Here is a 21,112-nt window from a genome sequence, read left to right on the forward strand (position 1 = left end):
AAGCTGTATCTTCCCCCCCCCTCCCGACTGAGACCCTAAATGCAGGGGTGTCAAACTGCCGGCCAGTGGCTGGTTGCATCATACAGATGCTTCGCCCACCCCAGCTCCGGCAATGCAAAAAAAAAAAGTTGGGATATGTCACAACACGTCACGTGATGCATGTGTATGAGTGGGTGGAGTGCTTAGAAAAGTAATGAGGTAGCTGCTAATTCTGTCTTTAAGATAGCAAGTGTCATCAGTCATTCCCACAGAACATAAATCCCTAGGGTTCCCTGGAGTGGGAAGAAATATCTATTAAGCCAGATAAACCAGTTGTGGAAATACACCCTAAAGATCTTCAGCATTATTCTGAATCCTGTAGCTGTTTTTTTACTCTTCTGAGCAATTCTACTGAGATAAATTTTCTCTTTCACACGTAGGATCTCCTTTTGAGTCAGGGATCAAACATTTGACAGAATCTGTACTGCAAGGGATGCTGAGTTTAGGTATGTAGGCATTCTTCATTCCTGATGGCTCTGAGATATAGGATGAGGGGTCCTTGGGGCTCTCTAAGCTTGCTTGTTGCTGTTTTGCAGACCTTTCATTACCCAAGCTAGGTAACATCACGCCTATATAGTGAGTATGTTATCTTTAAGGCATTCTAAAATTTCTTCAATCGGTGCTATATACATATATTTAGAAGGAACAACACTTGGTTTTTAAATGGCTTTCTGAGAAAGAACAACCATAATTTGTGATGAAAATGATACAGGAGCATTGTTGTGAAACATGAACTTTGAGTTTTATAATTGAGATTTTTCTTATTAAATATATAGATATGTAAATAATGTTTAGACGACTTATACATATACTTTTAATCCTCAAACTCCATACTGTTAAAACTGGCCTAACCAGTGCATTCTTGAATTACTGAAGTTCCCATTTCAATGCTGAATTCATCAAAAATATTATTTAATACAATGTATAAAGTTTCAGTCAAGATTGAATTTCTTAATTCCAATATATGTTTAAAACTACCACATCATATCTATGCTCATATCGTGAATCTCACAATGATATAAAGCTGGCTTTCTGGTGAATATCTATTTATTCTTGGATGCACTTGGCGATCCCAGAGATAACAGAATAGTTGGAAGCTGGAAGAGATTTTGGAGGTCTTCTAATCCAACCCCCTGCTCAAGCAGGAGACTGTTATATCTTTCTTTGTAGGTTAGCATAAATATATCTCTTTGTTCTTTCTGCACTAGTTTTTCCCCCTGAAGATTAGTACATTAATAAACTGGCAAAACATGGTAAGAAAGAGAGAGAGGGAGAGAGAGAGAGAGGGAGAGAGGGAGAGAGAGAGAGGGAGAGAGGGAGAGAGAGAGAGAGAGAGAGAGAGAGAGAGAGAGAGAGAGAGAGAGAGAGAGAGAGAGAGAGAGAGAGAGAGAGAGAGAGAGAGAGAGAGAGAGGAGTGGGGGGACGGAGAATGGCCAAAGCTGCCATGGCATATTTATTGAGAAACCAGGATGTTGTGTCCAATGAGTCTTTTCTAAGAGGGCAGTAGAGATCTCTGTATCTTTTTGAATACCTCTCAGCAGACCCTGATCCAAGTCTTTTGGACTGAACCATGCTGGGTTCTCAGAAATATTCTAAAAGCATTAGGGAAGGCTATACCCTGCTCTTGTTAGATTTTGTATCTTTGTGTGGGTTCTGGAAGAAGAGAGGGCATGGCTTTTAATGGGGGACAAATTTGGATTGATAGTTGCATTGGCAATGGAGGTGGTGTGGTGTTAAAGAATGTGTCAAGAATATTGGCAAGAATGAGAAATGACCTGGAAATAGACACTGGGATAATAAGAGGTAGGAAGAGATATACCAGTGCAGGTTTTATAGGGGTCACACAAAACTTGTCCTGAAACAACTAGACAAGATGCAGTTGCTTACCGGATATAATTGAAAGCATTGTACAGATGTTTAAGTGCCCAAAGCCTTGGAGTCTAGCTGTAAAGGACCTCTCACCATCTTCTGAACCTGTCTTTGAATCCTTTCAAAGATATCCCTGCTGTGAGAGATCATCTTCCTTCCTAATGAAAGAGGAGGACTATCTTCTCCTTCGCTCCCAGGTTATGAAACGCCCTCCCTTGAAAACCGTTTTTTTGGCACACTTTCAGCATTTAAAAAAAAAATCTGAAATGATGCATATCTTTTACTGGACTTCTCGCTGTCAACTATTTTTATTTATTTTAGGATTAATTTTAATGGGAGCCTCTTTTGGATTCTGTTCTGTGTTTTATCTCTTACTTTTTCTTAGCTGCCTAAAATGGTCACCAGAGCAGAATATAAATCAAACAAGTCAACTTTTAGAAAGAGGCATGCAATTATTGCATCCTTTAACCTCCCTGAAATGAGGCAGCACATGAGAAATAGGACTGTCCAAGCCCCATTGTGTAGGTGGTTTCTTTTATTCTAACTTTATCAGATCAAGAACACTACAGCTGGAAGTTACATCTGACAACTGATCTGAGGTTGTTGTTTTTTCTTAATATCTTACGCTAAGCGCAACGGACATTTTCTCCTCACCCCTCTCGTCAAATCAAACAAAAAATACAAAGGTTGAGCAATTGTCAAATATACCCGCTTACCTTCATTAGTAAATACACAGTGGCTACACAATGTACATTCAGATATTGCTACTATCAATTTAATGACACAAGCCATTACTGTCCTTTTCATTCATGCTGTTGTTACTGATTTATTAGGAAATATTGCAGAGTTAGGAAACTGAAATTTCAGCCTCCAAGATACAAAGGAAAAATTACATTCCCAAGCATGGCACATTTTGAATGAGCAACTACTTAATGAGAAAATCAATAATATGTAAAAATTATGAATGCCTACTGGGGAAAGCAAAAGCAGTATCGTATCACTCACATACACCATATGCAACTAGTCTTCAAGAGTACCGATATTTTTGACTGACGAGTCCTTGGTTGTTTTATTGCATGCTTGTTAGAAATAGGTAAGCAATAAAACAACAAAGGCACTCGGGTACCAAAAATTAGCAAAAGTTTATTAATGTATTTGCAAATATTGGAGCACATGAAGTGGACCCAGATCAACACATGCAATAGGTTTTTATACTCCTTCCCCCCTCCGATGCTCAACGTTGTTCTGGTTTCCCATTGGCTGAGTACTAACAAGCTCACAATCTATCTGGAGCACCTACTGACAAAATCCCCTTAGTTACAGGGCAAAATCACCCTAGTTACTGCTCAGAAAATACCCCTCCCTTTTCCCTTGTCTCTTCTGGACTTTCCTGAACCACACTGTTAACTGTAAGAACAATACTAATTTTTCAAAAAGTTCCTTAATTTTCCTTTATAATTCAACTTTATTTTAGAAGCAATACTTCATATTTCACAATACCCAAGCTAGGTAATATAATCAGTGCATTCAAAGGCATCAAGGACCCCTCATTTCATTCTTGAGTTACAAATATTCTCCTCTATTGAGATTTATGACTATATGGCACTTATAATGCTATTAGCACAAATTTACATGAAAGGTATGTTTTACCAAATGATCTAACTGTGAATATTTCCAAAAGCAAGCCTCTTAAACCTTGGCATGAAATGTGTTTTCCTTTTACCCAAACATTTCTCCAGCCATGATGCTGGCAAGGGAATCTATGCAGAAATAATTAATTATATTTAGCTAGCTGTTAAAAATCATCTTAGTAGCAGTAAACAGAAAGATATAGCGGTGTTAATACTGAAAGAACAGCAAAGATGTAATGACTATTTATTCACTTTATCATGCATTTATTTATTTTAATATCCATGGAGACCTCTTTTCCAGCATATTAAAATACCAAGAAGCAAGAATCTCCAAAACAGAAATGTGTTCATGATCATTCATGAGCTGTAGTCCACCACTCCATTATATATGATAAATTTTTTCTCTATCTTGTTTTTGGGAAACTGTCATGTATCCCTTGGAAACAGAGGAAGTTCTAGCAGCCCAGGTAGTTCAGTTTTGTTATTTCTTTAAAATATCAGAAGCTCTTTATAGTTTTCAAATTTCAGTGCAAATTCATTCTCTATCTACACTGTTTGCTTAGTTTAAAATGCAATTAAGCACATGCAGCCCCATGCGGCCCTGTTCTAGGGCTTGCTTCTTCTAAAAGCATTTGGGTGATACAGAACAACTGTTTGCTTCCAAGAAAATCCTGCTAGAATTTAAATTAACCTCACTGCTGATCCCTCTGAGCACTGGCTGGTACAGTTCTTAGGCACACACAGAGTATACACCAGTTATACATCAGCAGAGACTAAGGCAAGGCTAGCTAAGGGGCAAATGAGGTGAAAGGGAGGCGTGCTTGCATAGTTTTATTGACAAGAGTTGCTCTCTCATTTATAGCCAAATATTTATATTCCTGGAGATCCACTCTTGCATGCACTGCCTTATTGCATCTTTTCATTCTCCTGGATGCAGCAATTTGTTTTGGTCAAAGCTAATATAGGAATTCCCCTTTCTGAGCAGTTTTACTTTTCCTTTGGGACACTAACCAGCATTCTTTTAATTGGCTGGACTGATATTCACAGTCTGTCATTCACATCAATTTCTGTTTGCATAAACTATCTTTGGTAATAGAATTGATATTCGTGCCGGGTTTCACTGCACGGTTTTTAATTCTTTAAATTGGACTACAGCTATGTCAGGCTTGCAGGTTTTTCTCTCTCAATATAGCTTCTTAATAATCATTTTCTTTCTTTTTTTTTTAAAGAGAGAAGTATCCATTTCCAGGAACCCTTTTGTCAGTTTCTGGATAATTTTTTTCTCTGCACACATATTTTCCTGCATAAAGCTACATGTCCATGTAAACAAATCATTGCCCAAAGAGAACAGACATATAATGAAAGAATGAAAGAACCTGTAAGAAGGATGATCATGAAGATAATGATGATTATGATGATGATGATGACATAGAAAAGTTATAATCACAGCCATGGGATGGAGTGGGAGTGGGAACTGAGAAAACATGTGATATTATAATATGACATATTTATTTGAGTGCCAGCATACAAAAAGCTGACATCATTGCCTGAGGCTGCAAATGGAACAGGCCAAATGGAACTATTACTCCTTTTTTTACACCATCCATATGGATTTGCTTCCGTCTAAATTATTTTATAATGTAATAAAGGATTGTATCTTAAGCTTTACAGTAAGGTCTCCACTGTATTTCCATTGGTAAAGGTTAGAAAACATAACAAAAAACAGTGATCACACACAATAAATCTTTCATCGTTTTTAAGACTGCCTGATTTAGACCGTACATCTAGTTTATTGTTAGGTATAAGATGGATGCTTTTAATATAGAAATTATTCTTTTGTGCATTCTTTGGTATAACAATCTGGGTACAGTATCTCTTGGGGAAAATATTAGGATAAATAAGTATAAGAGGTCCTGTATTTTGATATTATTTTTGAGCTAACTCATATATGCCTGCTTTGCTATATCACTACAGCTTATAGAATACGAAGTTTTGAATTTCCTAGTATGGAGCTTTCTTCTCTCTTTATCTTGCACAATTTATTGTGAATATTTAATAAGAGCGTATATATTTTTTTCTAAGCTAGCGGTCTACTGGAATAGGTGGCTATAACAAATTTAAATAAACAATAAACTCCCACATAGCATCTCTGTAAAAAAAAATTACACTTCTGAAAAGTGCTATTATTGAAGATGACAATAGTGCCTACTAATAGAACACAAGCCCTCTAGGCAAAAACATGGCCTATTTGCTTGGCTGGAAGCAATTGTGGTTACAGTGCTGGGTAATATATACATTAATTATCTCAAGTATATTTGTCCCCCAGTGAATGGAGCAGAATTATAGTCCACAAATGAATGACCTTTGAGGTCAGTTTAGAAGTAAAGTTATCTTCAAGTCCAGCTTGACTTCTGGTAACTATGCAAGTGGTTTTCTTGGCAGGATTTGGAAATGGTTTGGTCACGCTTTTTCCTAGGATGATTTTTCAGCTTCCTAATTTGTAATGCTAATCTCTCCAGATGAACATTATCCAAGCTCTAACTAAGACCAAATGTATATTGTTTTTTAGATTACGTGAGTTTGGTGAGGCACAGCTTCCTAACTGAGTGGGGCAAAAGGCTTACTTATGTGATCACTCCTGCTATCAGTGAATACAGAATAACTTAATTGGAATATTGTTGATGCAGCTTGCAGAGTTGCGGATTAAAATCTTTCTGTTTCTTTAAAACAGATTTCCTTTTTAATAGATGACACCTAGGTGTATACCTAGTTCTTTATGAACACAAAAAATGATTCCACTACTTTATTAGCAAACACCTGCTTGAAGGATAATCATTAGAACTGTGACCCCAAAATAGGTAAGAGATATCAGTAGGTGCACATTTAAAAAATCATTACTTGTCAGGTGCAAATAACCAGGAATAGAAGTTAAGTTCAAAACACTAGTTTATTCTTGCCACCTATACACAAGAATCTGAGCAACTAACAGTCCAAGCTAAATTGGTGCTAGATAAGGGTCAACAAAATTCACAAGGGGCTAGACCTAGGTCTCTTGTGTCTGTACAATGACTCCAAGCTGATTACATGTTTAAGCCTGCCCTCCAGCTCAACCTACTCATCTCCTGCATCGCTATAATTTAAATGACAGGTCATCATATCCTTGTAAGTTGCATACAGTTTTTACAGATGTGGTTTGTAGTCCATGAGTGCCTGCAAGTCTCCATCCTCCTCTCTTCATTATCCTGTTGCTATTATGGTACTAACAACACCAGTCAGACCATTAGAATGCCAGCGTCTCTTGGGCAACTGTTATGAATAATTGCTACAATATTGGAGCCCAGACATTTGTTGAAACTCCCATCCTCAATCACTGAATCCTCTCAGAGAAGATGTCAGAATAGCTACTAACTAGGCTTGCACATTAGAAAGGAAGGCTCCTTAGGAATGCTAGTTGTCAAATACAAAGGATCAGGACCATACATTAAGTTGCAGCATGGAAGATTTATTCAAGCCAATACACAAGAATCTAGTCAACTAACTGACAGCACTAAACTGGTGCTAGATGAAGGTCAAAGTAATTCAAAGAAGGCACGACTTGGATCATTTGTGGCAACTAAGGTCTCTAAGCTGCTGATACATTTAACTCAGCCCCCTAGTTTTGCCTGCTCGTCTCCTATTCTAGCGCATGCAAACCATCCACCCTCAAAGCAGCTGTGTCCTTCTGAAGACTCTTGCTGCTACTTTTAAGACATCTCTGTTTCTTTGCCCTTATATCTGCATATAAGGCAGCATGCACAGATGAATCTTCTGCTGGGCTCTCCAGTGAAAGGGTCTCCCATTCTTTTCATTCATGTCCTGAACTTGCAAAGCTGCTTCTAGCTTCTGAAGATTGAAGAAAGCAATCTGGCAATTTCTGATATTAATGAAAATTGCCCATTATAGAACTGGTTATAAATAGTTATACAACGTTGGAAAGAGATTTTTGTTTAGGAAACGGGAGGATTCTGGATAGACCCTTTATACATTGTTACATTAAGGAGAGAAAGATGCTGTACAATTGTTCACAGAGAAAGAAAATTGTTGCAAAGAATGTAATCAAAGAGAGCCAGAAAAGGTTAAGATTAAAAAAGTTAAATGAATATGCAACTACAGTCTTTTATTTGTTTTGCAGCTCTGCTGGTTAATTAAAATTGTGAAAATAAACCAGAAATAGAAGGGAACAGGGATGCTTTCTCCAGTGAGATGGAGATTGGGGGAAGCACTTCAACAGCCATGTGCAATTCCCCCAGCATTCTATTTGTGCCCATTCTGTTTGCAGAATTCTAGCAACGAACTGAATCATTTTGGTCACAGAATCTCCTCTTTTTTCAACATTCCACAGGGAATTGGAGAAGACACCTGAAAGTACGACGGACAGCCAAGAAAACAGACCAATGAGTCACTCACTACATCAACCCAGAGTTCTCAAGGCACAAATGACCAAGCTCAGATTATCATATTCTGGACACATGATGTAAAGACCTCGTTCTCTGGAGAAGACTCTAATGCTGCGAAAAGTGGAAGGAAAAAGAAAAAAAAGACCACCCGAAGCAAAGTAGATGGACTCAGTTACAGTGACAATTAATACACTGTTGAGAGACTTAAAGGACCAGATTAGGAACAGATCATCATGGAGAAAATCTATGTATGTGATTGCTAAGAATCAACAATGTTGATTGTTGACCTCTAATCATCAATCAAGAATGAGATAGTTCTGAGAGGCAAATCATCTCCTTCTGTAACCTTACCTCCTTCACAAACTCCAAGATAAAGCCTGAAAAATGCTGTCCCTGCTCCTTCTGTTGGCATCCCTTGATCACTGGATGACTTTTTGCAGCCAAAAGGCAATAGGTCAAGGACACTGCCTTTTAGAAGATGCTCATTCTAAATTAAGATAATTCAGGATACAAAGACTGACCTGCTGAACCAGGCTAAAAGAGTCTAATATCTTTTTTTCTCATAGTAGTCATCTTTGGTGGCAACAAAGTCCCAAGCAGACTGCAGATATGGAAGCCATACCCCTCTTTTGCTGCTCCCCAGCTGGAATTCAGAGGTATGATCCTGGTGATAGCATATCCCAGTGAGTCATCACAATCAGGGGACATATAATAAGATATACAATTAAAGCAAGTACCAATGATATGTACTTTCTAGTGCTTTTCCCTTTAATGCAGCGCCCTGGGAGTTATTAGACAAGCACTATCACTAACTCTAAACAAATCAGCATGAACTCAAGAGAAGCGAAGTAAGTATAAGGAAAATAAGAAGCGGAAGAAAGAAGGAAAGGGAGAAACAAGATTTGTGTGTTTTTTCAGTGCTCTTTATTGCCTTGCTCTAAATGATCTTTCAGTACCAAATGGCAATACCATTATTTCTACACTGCACATGTGCTTTAGAAAAGTACATATTATGTATTACATGCAAGCAATCCAGCAATGAATTAAGGTCCTCTGTTCAATATCAGAGACAACTCTCCCATATAAGCAGCAACACACACCTTATGAAAAATATTTTTTACTACTGTGGCTGTGGCGCGGTATCATCCGGCTGACGATGAGAGTGACGACGATCCAGTCAACGATCCAATGGTAGGTGAGCCCATAGCCCCTTTCGTCTTGCCCATAGTGTTGACGAGTCCACAAACTGGGGCACGATGGGAATGCCGGGCGCTGATAGACACAGGATGTACCCAGTGTTTGATAAGCCGGGCGTTGGCTCTGGAGCATGGAATCCGGCTACATAGACTGGCCCAGCCTGTGCACTTTGAGCAGGTAGACGGTTCCCTGTTAGGCGGGGCTCCAGCAACCCACATCACGGAACCAGTCCGGTTGGAGCTTGGGGGCCATTGGGAAACCCTCCGGTTTATTGTGGCCCCGGCTATGAGTGAGGCCGTGATCCTCGGCCTGGCATGGCTGGATAAATGGGAACCCACCATTTGGTGGGAGGGTGGGTACCGCAAGGTACGCCTTGGTGTTGGGCCCCAGCCCCCTGGACAGCAGCCAAAAGATTGATTCCAGGCCCCGAGTCCTGTCAACCAAGCCCCGGTGTGTGGAGTTAGGGGGGGGGAGGATCCTTTCCCTGTGGAGTATCAGGACCTGGCTGAAGTGTTCAGCAAGGAGGAGTGCAACCAACTACCCCCTCATCGACCGACGGACTGTGGCATTGAAATCGAACCGGGGGCTAAACTGCCAAAGCCTCGGATGTATGCCATGGTGCCCAGGGAGCTGGAGGAGTTATGGCGATTCATTGATGTAAATCTGGCAAGAGGCTTCATCCAACCAGCTCGTTCCCGGGTTGCTGCTCCTGTCTTGTTCCAGGAGAAAATGGATGGGTCACTTCATCTCTGCGTCGAATTCTGAGGTCTTAACGCTGTGTGTGTGGAACATCAGTACCCACTCCCACTCATGAAAGACCTACTAGCCCAGTTAGGGAAAGGGCGGATATTTACTAAGTTGGACCTTCGGGAGGTGTACTATCAAGTACGAATATGACGTGGAGATGAGTGGAAGACAGCGTTCAACTACCCATTAGGTAGTTTTCAATACCGGGTCATGCTGTTCTGGCTACAGGGGGCCCCCGTGGTATTCATGCAGTTGATCAACCAGGTACTGCACGAACACCTATATCGGGGGGTCCTCATCTATCTTGATGACATTCTTATTTATACTACAACTATGGAAGAACATGTTAACCAGGTACAACAAGTATTGGAAAAATTACTGGCGGCGAAGTTATATGTCAAGCTATCCAAGTGCGAGTTTCACCGTGACCGTTTGGACTACCTTGGGTATCGCATATCGGCAGCGGGAGTGGAGATGGACCCACTTAAAGTTCAAGTGGTTCTTGACTGGCAGGCGCCCACCACACGAAGACAATTGCAAAGCTTTCTGGGGTTCGCCAATTTCTACCGGCAATTCATTCCATCATTTGCTGCTGTGGCCCACCCTCTAACAGAACTCCTGAAGACAAAACACTTAAAGGGTAAACCATGACCTGGCCAGCCGGTAAGGTGGACCATGGCCTGCCAGAAGGCATTCAAGGAGCTTAAAGCACTTTTTGCCAAAGAGCCGGTATTGCTTCATCCGAACCCTGACACCCCGTTTGTCGTCCAGGCTGATGCAAGTGACGTGGCTGTGGGGGCCATTTTGCTGCAACAGAACCAACAGGGGTCACTGCAACCCTGCGCATATACGTCCTGCAAATTCACCACGACAGAGCGAGGGTGGGCTATTTGGGAAAAAGAAGCATTTGCGGTCAAATGGGCACTGGTGACGTGGCGGCATTTGTTAGAAAGCTCTCCTCAACCATTTGAAGTGTGGACCGATCATCGGAACCTAGAAGCGCTACAAAAGCCACGGCGCTTATTGCTGAAACATGTCCGGTGGGCCCAATATTTTACTCGGTTCTGTTTTACTTTGAAATATGTACCGGGAGGTAAGAATTTCCTTGCGGATGCGTTGTCTCGCCTGCCTCAATACCATAGTGGCAGAGAGGAGGTGGTACAGGCAATTATACCTCCCTCTACTCACAGAGTAGCAGGCGTAATGACAATACGGTCAGCCAATGTTACGCTACCGGAATTACGGGACGCTGTGACAAGTGACAAGTGGTTAAAGGAACATCCGGGGCTGCTGACTCGAAGGGACGGGCTGGCCTGGAAAGGCGACAAACTTTATGTTCCCAAGGGGTTACGTTTAACCGTCCTCCAAAGGTGCCACAACGCCAAGCAAGCAGGGCATTTTGGCTTTCTAAAGACCCTGCATCACATCCAACGGCAGTTCTGGTGGCCCCGCATGAAGCCAGACGTAGAGACTTATGTCAAAACCTGCCACGTCTGTGCCACTACAAAACCCCGAGTGGGGAAACCAATGGGTATCCTGCAAAAGGTGGCGGATCTGCGCCAGCCCTGGGAAGAGATCGCGATGGATTTTATCGTTGAGTTACCTCCAAGCCGCAATTACACTGTAATATGGACAGTTATCGACCTCTTCTCAAAACAAGCTCACTTCATCCCGTGTCAAGGGTTGCCGTCAGCACAACGGTTAGCCAGGCTGTTCGTACAACATGTCTACCGGCTACACGGAGTACCGCGGCGTGTCATCTCAGATCGAAGGGTGCAATTCACAGCCCAATTCTGGCGTACGTTCCTTACATTGGTAGGATCATCTCAGGGCCTCAGCTCAGCCTACCACCCATGTACTAACAGAGCCGCAGAGAGCGAATGCTATGATAGAACGGTACCTACGTAGCTACATCACCTTTCAGCAAACAGACTGGGTAGACTTGTTACCGTTTGCTGAGGTGGCGTAGAATAACACAATCCATAGCAATATCGGGTTCGCCCCTTTCCGGGTGGTGAACGGAGTAGAGTTTGTGCCCTTCCCAGAATGGTCTGAAGAAACTGGTAAAGTATACACGCCTCAAGCGTGGAAACACGGGTAACGGGGCTGTGGGGAGTAGTGAAAGAAGCTCTACTACAGGCCGAGGCGGCTGCTAAAACCCAATCTGATAAGAAGAGGGCCGACCACTGACCTTTCAAAGTGGGGGACTGGGTGTACCTCTCAACGAAGTATCTCCGATTGCCAGTGGCTAGCAAGAAATTAGGCCAAAATATATAGGCCCATTCCAAATAGTGCGGGTAATCAATCCGGTCATGGTGCGATTGCAGTTACCACCATTCCTAGGAAAGGTACATCCAGTGTTCCACGGCAGTCTGCCTCCCGTGGGTGCTAAGGGCCCTGGGCCAGTAACCGGAGCCGAATACGAGGTACAAGGAGGAGTCGACTCCCAGGTGCGACGTGGCCAATTGCAATATCTCATTCAGTGGAAGGGGTATCCCTTTTCAGAAGCCTCCTGGGTGGGGTCGGGGGATGTTCATGCCCCTTGACTTATACGGGCATTCCATCAGCACTGGCCGGGGAAGCCAGGACATGCACAGCGCGGCCAGGTGAACTCATTGTTTCTTCCTTACCTTGCAGGTGAAGACGTGGTAGGGGAGGCCGCATGTCAAACCCGGGGCTTGCCATTTGGTGGCAGGGGGAGCGGAGGAAAAACCCCACCACCGCCATTCCACGCAGCCAGCCAGCCGAACAACGAACTGTGCGCACGAACCAAGCCCACACGTCCTGGCGTCTCGCCGGCCGCCGTAGAAGCCGCAGGGGCCGGTGCTGAATACTCCGCCAGCCAGCTGAGTAGCGGGGACTGGCTGGCGGCCAGCCAAGTGCCACGTGACTTCTGCTCCTCACCGGCTGCCGCAGGAAACACAGGGGCTGGCGCTGAACACTCCACCGGCCAGCTGAGCATCGGGGACCGGCCGGCAGCCGAACGGATGAATCTATCCACCTTCATGCCGGCACCCGCAGGGGCCGCAGGGGCCGCAACGGTATGCCCTGCCAGCCAGCTGGGGAAGGAAGCCCAGCCCAGCAGGACCCAGCATCGCAGCACTAGGGAAAGGCAGGAAGAGCTCTCTCTGTCGAGATGCACTGAACGGCCACACTTACCAAAGCCGAGGGAACCAGGACGTGGGGCAGCAGCAGGCGGACAGTCGTTGGACCAAGGGGGCGGGGTTTCACAGGAAGAGGGATTAGGTCACAAGGGAGGACTTATAAGGGTGATCAGGCAGATGGTGGTTTGTGGGCGGAGGAGGGGGCTGGGGGCGTGGTCATGTTATAAAAAGCACTGGGAACAAACCATTCCCAGTGCTGACTTTATTTGTTAGGCAGTGAATAAACTTCCTGACATGCACTGAGTTCCTACCTAATGTTTTTCATTCCGGACGACTAAGGACTTGGATGGACACTGACTACAGTGACAATCCCCAATCTTTTGGACACCAGAGACTGGTGGTTCCGTGGAGAGAGGTTTTTCCGTGGACCAGAAGAGGCGTGGTTTCGCATGCTGCCTGCATCTCACGGATGGGGCTTCGCTTGTTTGCCCAGCCCGGTTTCTGGCATGCCACAGACCAATGTCAATCCATGGACTGGGGGTTGGGGACCCCTGGACTAGAGTGATAAATAAACATTTAAAACTGGTGATGAAGACTAATGACATCTACTTTTAAATAAGTGTCAGATTGATCAAGTGTCAGTCTTGGTCATAATTAAACAGGAAAGATTTACTACAATAGATTGGAGGCAGAGGCAGATGTTCTGGAGTTCTGATTGGCTGAGGCTAACAGAGTATTTTTCAACCTCAGAAACTTTAAGGTAGGTGCACTTCAATTCTCAGAATTCTGGGAGTTATAGTCCACCCATTTTAAAATTGAGAAACACTGGGCTAACAGGAGTTGAATTTCTTGTCAGAGGGTGGGTCAGGACAGGATCCTTTACAGGCATACCTACATAGCCAGTGATTAAACAAATGAGAGACTTTATTTTGTATATCAAGATCCTTATAATAATAAAGTGTGAACTAGCATTAGATACAAGTGACAATATAATTTACAAAAGAGAGCATGTACAAAATAATATATACAGATATAGAATTTAACAAATAATCTACTTAAATTCTTCCCTCTCAATTCTCTTTCCCTCTTTCCCACTTTCTGCTTATACTTTATTTTGGCTTCTTCTTCCCCCTTGCTGTTGTTCTTGTTGTTCAGTCACTAAGTTGTGTCTGATTTTTCTGATATGGGAATGTCTTTTAGTTATCTCCTGGCTGTCTTACTGCCAAACAAAGCCTTTAAGTCATAAAGTTCTACTGTCCAGTATCTGAATCTCCATTGACCCAACACAGTCTTGGGCCTTCCCACTTTTTCTTCACAATCTTCTTCCTTATCTCAGAGATTTGATAGGTCCATTTCACATTTATCAGGTGATCTCTTCTCCAGCAGCATCTTGCAACACAGCTCACCCACCCCCTTTTTCTGTTGTTCCTGGCTCTTTTTATAACCCATACCTAGGACATATCCAGATATCTTCTAGCATTTTTATCTACTCTGATTTATTTATTAAAATTGTTTGCCACCAATCTCGCCACAAGTTGACCCTTGATCTTCTGCTGAGTCATCTATCATAAGTAAGTAAGTAAGTAAGTAAGTAAGTAAGTAAGTAAGTAAGTAAATAAGTAAGTAAGTAAATATGACATGACACAGACTCAACTGCTTTCCTTCAGACAGATGCTTCAACCTGCAACAGTCCCAATCACATGAAGCATAATAGATAACTTTCACAAAGTTTATATGGAGTAAGACCCAGATTCAATCTGCATTACTTCCAGGTAGGACTCCAAAGATTCCTGTTTGAAACTCTGTACCTCTGTTGGCAGTCTATTTAGAAAGGAGGGCTCTGCATGCTTTTTAAAGGTTCAGAATTGTTTTAATTTTCATAGAAGCAGCTGCTTTCTTATTCAAAATGAGCAGAGTCCTTCTGGATAACCCAGAGACTGACTCAGTATTAAGCATCTTCCTAGAGTCCCTTAATCCCAAAAAATATTTTATTTTTAATGGGTTTGTGGATTCCAAATGATGCAAATGTGCAACATGACTATGCACACTTTTTCAGATGGTGGCTCCTTTTACGCTGTGGAATTAACTTCCAAGGAAATAAAATTAGGAGTATAGCATTCCACAGATTAGAAGCATGGTATTCAATGAGCAAAGAAGAAAAAACCTTAGCATAACACTAAATGTGCTGCAGAGCTCCCTTTCCATATCAAAAGAAAAAAATAGGCAAACTAGGTATCTGGAGTTTACCTCATCTGTACACTTCATTTGGTCACAATACTGTACAAAAACCACATCACTGGCAAAGACCCAAACCAGAAAATTAAATTCTCGCTAAGTAGAAAGGAGCTATTGTGTTCAGTTATATCTTGTTCTTAAGGACAGTCTCTCTCCTGGTGTACGTTGATTTTGTCTCGATCCAAATCTGCATAAATTCATGCTATTTTTCCATTAGAAAAGTAGAACGGTGGATTTGTTCCCATGTTCTGCTGAAATTCTACTATATCTTCTTTAGAATGCATTGCGGGGGGGGGGGGAATTCAACAGACAACTCTTTGTTAGGATCTAGAATACTTTTCTTCACATGGAAAAGGCAGCATTATGAAAGATAACAGAACCTAAAATAATCAAATGGAACCTCCAATGAAACTAATTTTGGTGCCAACAGATTGATACAAAGTGATGTATACCATAATCACTTTTTTCACTTGCCTCTTTAAATTAGATTCTGGGAAAACTTAAACCATCATTTTAATCACAAAACACCTCTGAATATGCAATAAAGGGATTGGCACAAACTGAGGATTATTATCATACATGAAAATTCAGGTTTCCACTTAGTGTTAACCAGCTTTGCAGCCTTCAAAACTCTTTGCTCCTTCTTATTCAGTAGTGTAATGCCAACAATCTAAATGGCAACACTTATATTTTAATATTAATATTTTTTGACTTGACCTGTGTGTATAAAAGCTGCATACTAAAACAAACAAAACGCTACCTGACCTGAGCAGTTTTTGATTATGCTTTATATTTTCTACATTTATTCTAATGTCAACAGACCCAACTGCTGGAAAACATGCACATCTGTCCTGCTTTGGCATAGGGATTACAGAATGTATTATGACAGAATACAGAGTTGGAAAGTACCTTGGAGGTCTTCTAGCCCAACTCCACTCAAGCAGGAAATGCTATAATATTTCAGACAAATCACTGTCCCATCTCTTCTTAAAAACTTCCAGTGTTGGAGCATTCAGTTTCTTGGAGGCAAATCGTTCCTCTGATTAATTGTTCTAACTACCAGGAAATTTCTCCTTAGTTCTAGGGTGCTTTTCTCTTTGATTAGTTTCCATCCGTTGCTTCTTGTCCTGCCTTCAGATGCTTTGGAGAATAGCTTGACTCCCTCTTCTTTACGGCAACCCTTCAAAATTGGAACACTGCTATCATGTCACCTCTATTCCTTCTTTTCATTAAACTAGACATATCCAATTCCTTCAAACATTCTTCATATGTTTTAGCCTCCAGACTTCCTAATCATCTTTGTTGCTCTTCTCTGCACTCTTTCTGGAGTCTCAACATCTTTTTTATATTGTGGTGACCAAAATTGGATGCAGTATTCCAAGTCTGGTGTTAACAAGGCAATACAAAGTGGTTGTATCACTTCTTATGATCTCAATTCTATTCCTCTGTTATTGCAACCTAGGATTGCATTGGCTTTTCAGGAAGCTGCAACACACTGCTGGCTTATATTTAAATGATTGTCCATTAGGACTCTCAAGATCCTTCTCGCAGTTACTACTATTGAGCCCGTTCCATCTAGTCAGTACCTGTGCATTTGGTTTTTCTTGCCTAAATGTAGAACCTTATCTACATACACATCCGAGCTAACAAGTCTCTCCCCTCCACCATTTTTTAAAGAATAAATATTGTGTTTCCTAGGAAGCACAAAATTACCCTTCACCTTTATATGTTCCTGACAAATTATATCATCATAAAACCTAATAATGGTCTGTGAGCCACTCTTATCATTCTCTTGCATTCATTGATCCCTTAATGCCAAGCCAAGCAACAAACAGCTTGCATTTTACCCATAGCAATTCCATTGCAATAAGCTATCCTCTCGATGGTATAACTTCCTGTGCTATTTTTTAAGCAACTCTATTAGAAGAATACTAGAGTTAAGGAAAGGATGAGGAAGATAATAGACTAATTATTACAAACCACTCCAAGTTAATAGCAAAAGCAATCCAGTGGCTTGCTTCCCAGGAGGACCTTGTGATGAAAGTGATGATAACAAAGCTTGTATTTCAAACACATCATCTAATTGCATAAATAGCATAGAACTGAACCATTTAGCTATGTCCTTTTTGTTAATTAAAAGGCCTATCCCTATTTAATCTCCATGTACATATGAGTAATTCTGTGAAATAACAAATGTCTAGCAGAGCTTTGGAAATGCACTCATATCTCATATGGGGAACCATGAAGAACCTGTTATCCTTGACCAATCCCCCTGCCCTATTTCCTGAAGCCTACCTGCTCATAAATAAACAGGAAAAATGGAGACATTTTCCTCCTTTCCCTAGTGCTATTAGGGTCTAGGAAATCTATAGGAAGATGGCTAGGACAGGAATGAGAAGTAAAAATCTCTCAGTGAGTTTGACCAAGATTTTTTTCCACCAATGGCAGCAAAAATTATTATCATTGGTTTTTTGTCTCCTCTGAATGTGTAGTGTTATATCTAAATTTATGTTTTAAAGGGTAGTTCTATATGCATGTAATTGGCATATAGTGTGATATAGGTTATCCTTATCTTCTCAACAACGCTATCCACTTCTGCAACTTGCAAAGGATTCTCCAGGGACAAATATAACCCAGGTATTGCCCATCTCTGCTCCAAATGCATTAGATATATGTTTCTCTAGTTCACAAAATACATTTCCTTGTTTATATAGTCACAAAAATAGTCCCGGGGATAGTAATGAAACATGCTGTTAAACACTATTAGCTCCTTATTGTTGGGTAGTAGTAGACTTCTTCATTAGAGTTGCAAAACTCCAAGCAAACTCTACATTGGCAACAAAGAGTCAAGAGTTTTGGCTACCTCTTTGGTGCCATTTAGTAGTTATTCAGACTTTGCACCCTACATTTACTTTCAGATGTCATTGAACCAGTCTAACCTCCTCAGTTCTTATCAATGTACTTATGTACTTATCTGGCTTTACAATCCCTACTTGATTAAAATGAGGAAAAATCATCACCAATTCTAATTCAATTTAGATGGTACCTTCTTGTCAATTGAAACGCAGTGGATGTAGTATGCCTAGATTTCAGTAAGGCATTTGACAAAGTAAACCACAACCTACTCCTTGGTAAGCTAGAAAAAGGTGGAATAGACAACATCACCACCAGATGGATCTGTAGCTGGCTGACAAATTGTACTCAACAAGTAGTCCTCAATGGCACTATATCCACATGGAGAAAAGTTAGCAGTGGGGTACCACAAGGTTCCATCCTAGGCCCAGTACTCTTCAATATCTTCATAAACAACTTAGACGAGGGATTTGAAGAGGAACTCATCAAATTCGCAGATGACACCAAACTGGCAGGAGTAGCCAACACCCCAGAAGACAAACTCAGGATCCAAAAAGATCTTGACAAACTTGAACAACGCGCCCTATCCAACAACATGAGTTTCCATGTGGAGAAAAGCAAAGTCTTGCACTTAGGCAGGAAAAACCAAAGGAACAAATTCAGATTGGGCGAGACCTGGCTTAGACGCAGTAACTGTGAGAAGGACCTTTGAGTCCTGGTGGATGATCACTTAACTATGAGCCAGCAGTGTGCAGCAGCAACCAAAAAAGCTAATACAATCCTGGGTTGTATAAACAGAGGCATAGAATCAAGTTCACATGAAGTACTAATACCACTTTATAAAGTCCTAGTAAGACCACACCTGGATACTGTAGCCAATTTTGGTCACCATATCATAAAAAAGATATTGAGAGTTTGGAAAAAAAATTCAGAAAAGATCAATTAAGATGATCAAAGGGCTGGAGACCCAAACGTACGAAGAATGGCTGCAGGACTTGGGTTTGGCTAGTCTAAAGAAAAGAAGAAATATGGGAGACATGATAGCAGTATTCCAGTATCTGAGGGGCTGCCACAAAGAAGAGGGGGTCAGGTTGTTCACCAAAGTACCAGAGGGCAGGACAAGAAAAAATGGTTGGAAACTGAACAAAGAGAGAAGCAACCTGGAATTAAGGACAAACTTCTTGACAGTGAGAACAATCAACCAGTGCAACAGCTTACCCCCAGAAATTGTGGGCGCTCCATCGCTGGAGGTTTTTAAAAAGAGACTGGACAATCACCTGTCTGAGATAGGTCCTCCTGCTTGAGCAGGGGGCTGGACTAGAAGACCTCCAAAGTCTAGTCTACCCTACCCTACCCTACCCTACCCTACCCTACCCTACCCTACCCTACCCTACCCTACCCTATCCTATTCTAAATCAATAGATGGAATCTTGTCATTCAACTTTGTCAATCAATTGAAATCAATATTCAAAATGAATTTCAACAGAATTCCAGATTCATTGTTTTTCTTTTCTTTTCTCTGCTTATCCACAAATTAAATTTAAAATGGAAACAGCCTGGTTATTTTTTAATCAGATTTTAAAGAAAAGAACTGGAAATTCAGAATCGCAAGTTAAGGAGCTTGGGCACAGAATATCAGGTGATTTGTCTCACCCAAATGGGGTGAATGTTTCCTTTTCCCTGAATATGTTGCCTGCATTACCAGTTAATCAATAAGAGTTAATATATGGAAAATACTCTTCTAGGACCGAAGCTTAACTTGATCATTTTCTGGTACTTTTCTCTCAGTTACTTTACCCCTGAATAAGTAAATGGGCTTCTCACTGCCAAATTAGTCTCTTAAACTCTTTATCTCATGAGGTTAAGTAGATAATTTGGCTCCATTTTATGGCATCTTAAACTACCCTGTTCGCAATATAGTGATACATGTAAACCGAGCATAATAATTAAACTACTTTCTGGACTAGCTTAATGGATTTTAATAAACTAACTCTGGAATTAAAATTTTTGAAGTAGACTATAAACTGGGAAAATGATAAAAAAAAAAAATCTCACTATGCTTGGAAAATGCTCCAAAAAAGGGGGGGGGGGGCTTTCTTTGTTTAGAAAAAAAGCAAAGCATAATATGGATGTGATGATTTTCCACCAAAGAGGTTCTGCAATTTGATTTTTTTCCCCAAATTCCTGCTTTGTAAATGGATGTATCTCTAATAAGAACATGGATATGATTGGAGGTGATGTTTCCCTGATCTTAAATGGGCTGGCATAACCTATTTCCTGAGGAATCACACTAGGGGCATCACAGGGGAGCATATAATGGAATTAACTTAGCTTTCAAGCTTTAAAAGGATATAATAATACAACAAATGCCTGCACTTTATAGGCAAATGAGATTGGTGAAACAATGAGACACCAGCCATTTATGGGTAATAGATTCATTTAATCTCTCTCCCAACCCTATAAAGAGTACACACATTAAAACAGCACATATCACTAATAAAATAACTTGGTTCATAAAAAGCAAGTATGAAGACTTGCTAACAGTAAAATATAGTTTCAAATTCCCAGCGAATCTAATTTTTTTTCATGAAATGCTAACTCAGTTTGCAAAGCAACTACTATAACTTAGGTGGGCTCACACCAAAAACAAAATTCCAGTTACTTTACATGCTATTAGTACTTAGTGTTTAAGTTAAGCAGGGTTTAATTCAGAGGTTGGAGGGATTCAGCAAAACACTCTCTAGTGAACCTTCCCTTATAATAATGCTGATCTCACCAGGTTTAATGGGAGACACCAGCAACAGTTGCGTTTGTTTTTTTAAACAGTTGGTTCACCCTTTAGCACAAAATAAAAAATTGAACAAAGATACATCATGGCACTGTAGGCAATTAAGATGATGGCCTAGCTGAGCCTAGATGCTCAGGACGGATGAAATAGCCTACGTAGGATACATGTATCTTTTCAAGTGTGTAGATACCACATGTAAAAGCAGACTTGGAT

General features: G+C 41.2%; 1 protein-coding gene across 4 annotated transcripts in view; it reads right to left on the bottom strand.

Moving 5' to 3' along the window:
* The window catches only part of KCNH7 (potassium voltage-gated channel subfamily H member 7), a 327,609-nt gene that overhangs the window by 233,630 nt on the left and 72,867 nt on the right, over nt 1-21,112 (bottom strand). The gene's annotated exons all lie outside the window — the stretch shown is intronic.

Source organism: Crotalus tigris, unplaced genomic scaffold, assembly GCF_016545835.1.
Source record: "Crotalus tigris isolate CLP2741 ecotype Arizona unplaced genomic scaffold, ASM1654583v1 scf7180000018477.2129921, whole genome shotgun sequence".
NCBI classification, from domain to species: domain Eukaryota; kingdom Metazoa; phylum Chordata; class Lepidosauria; order Squamata; family Viperidae; genus Crotalus; species Crotalus tigris.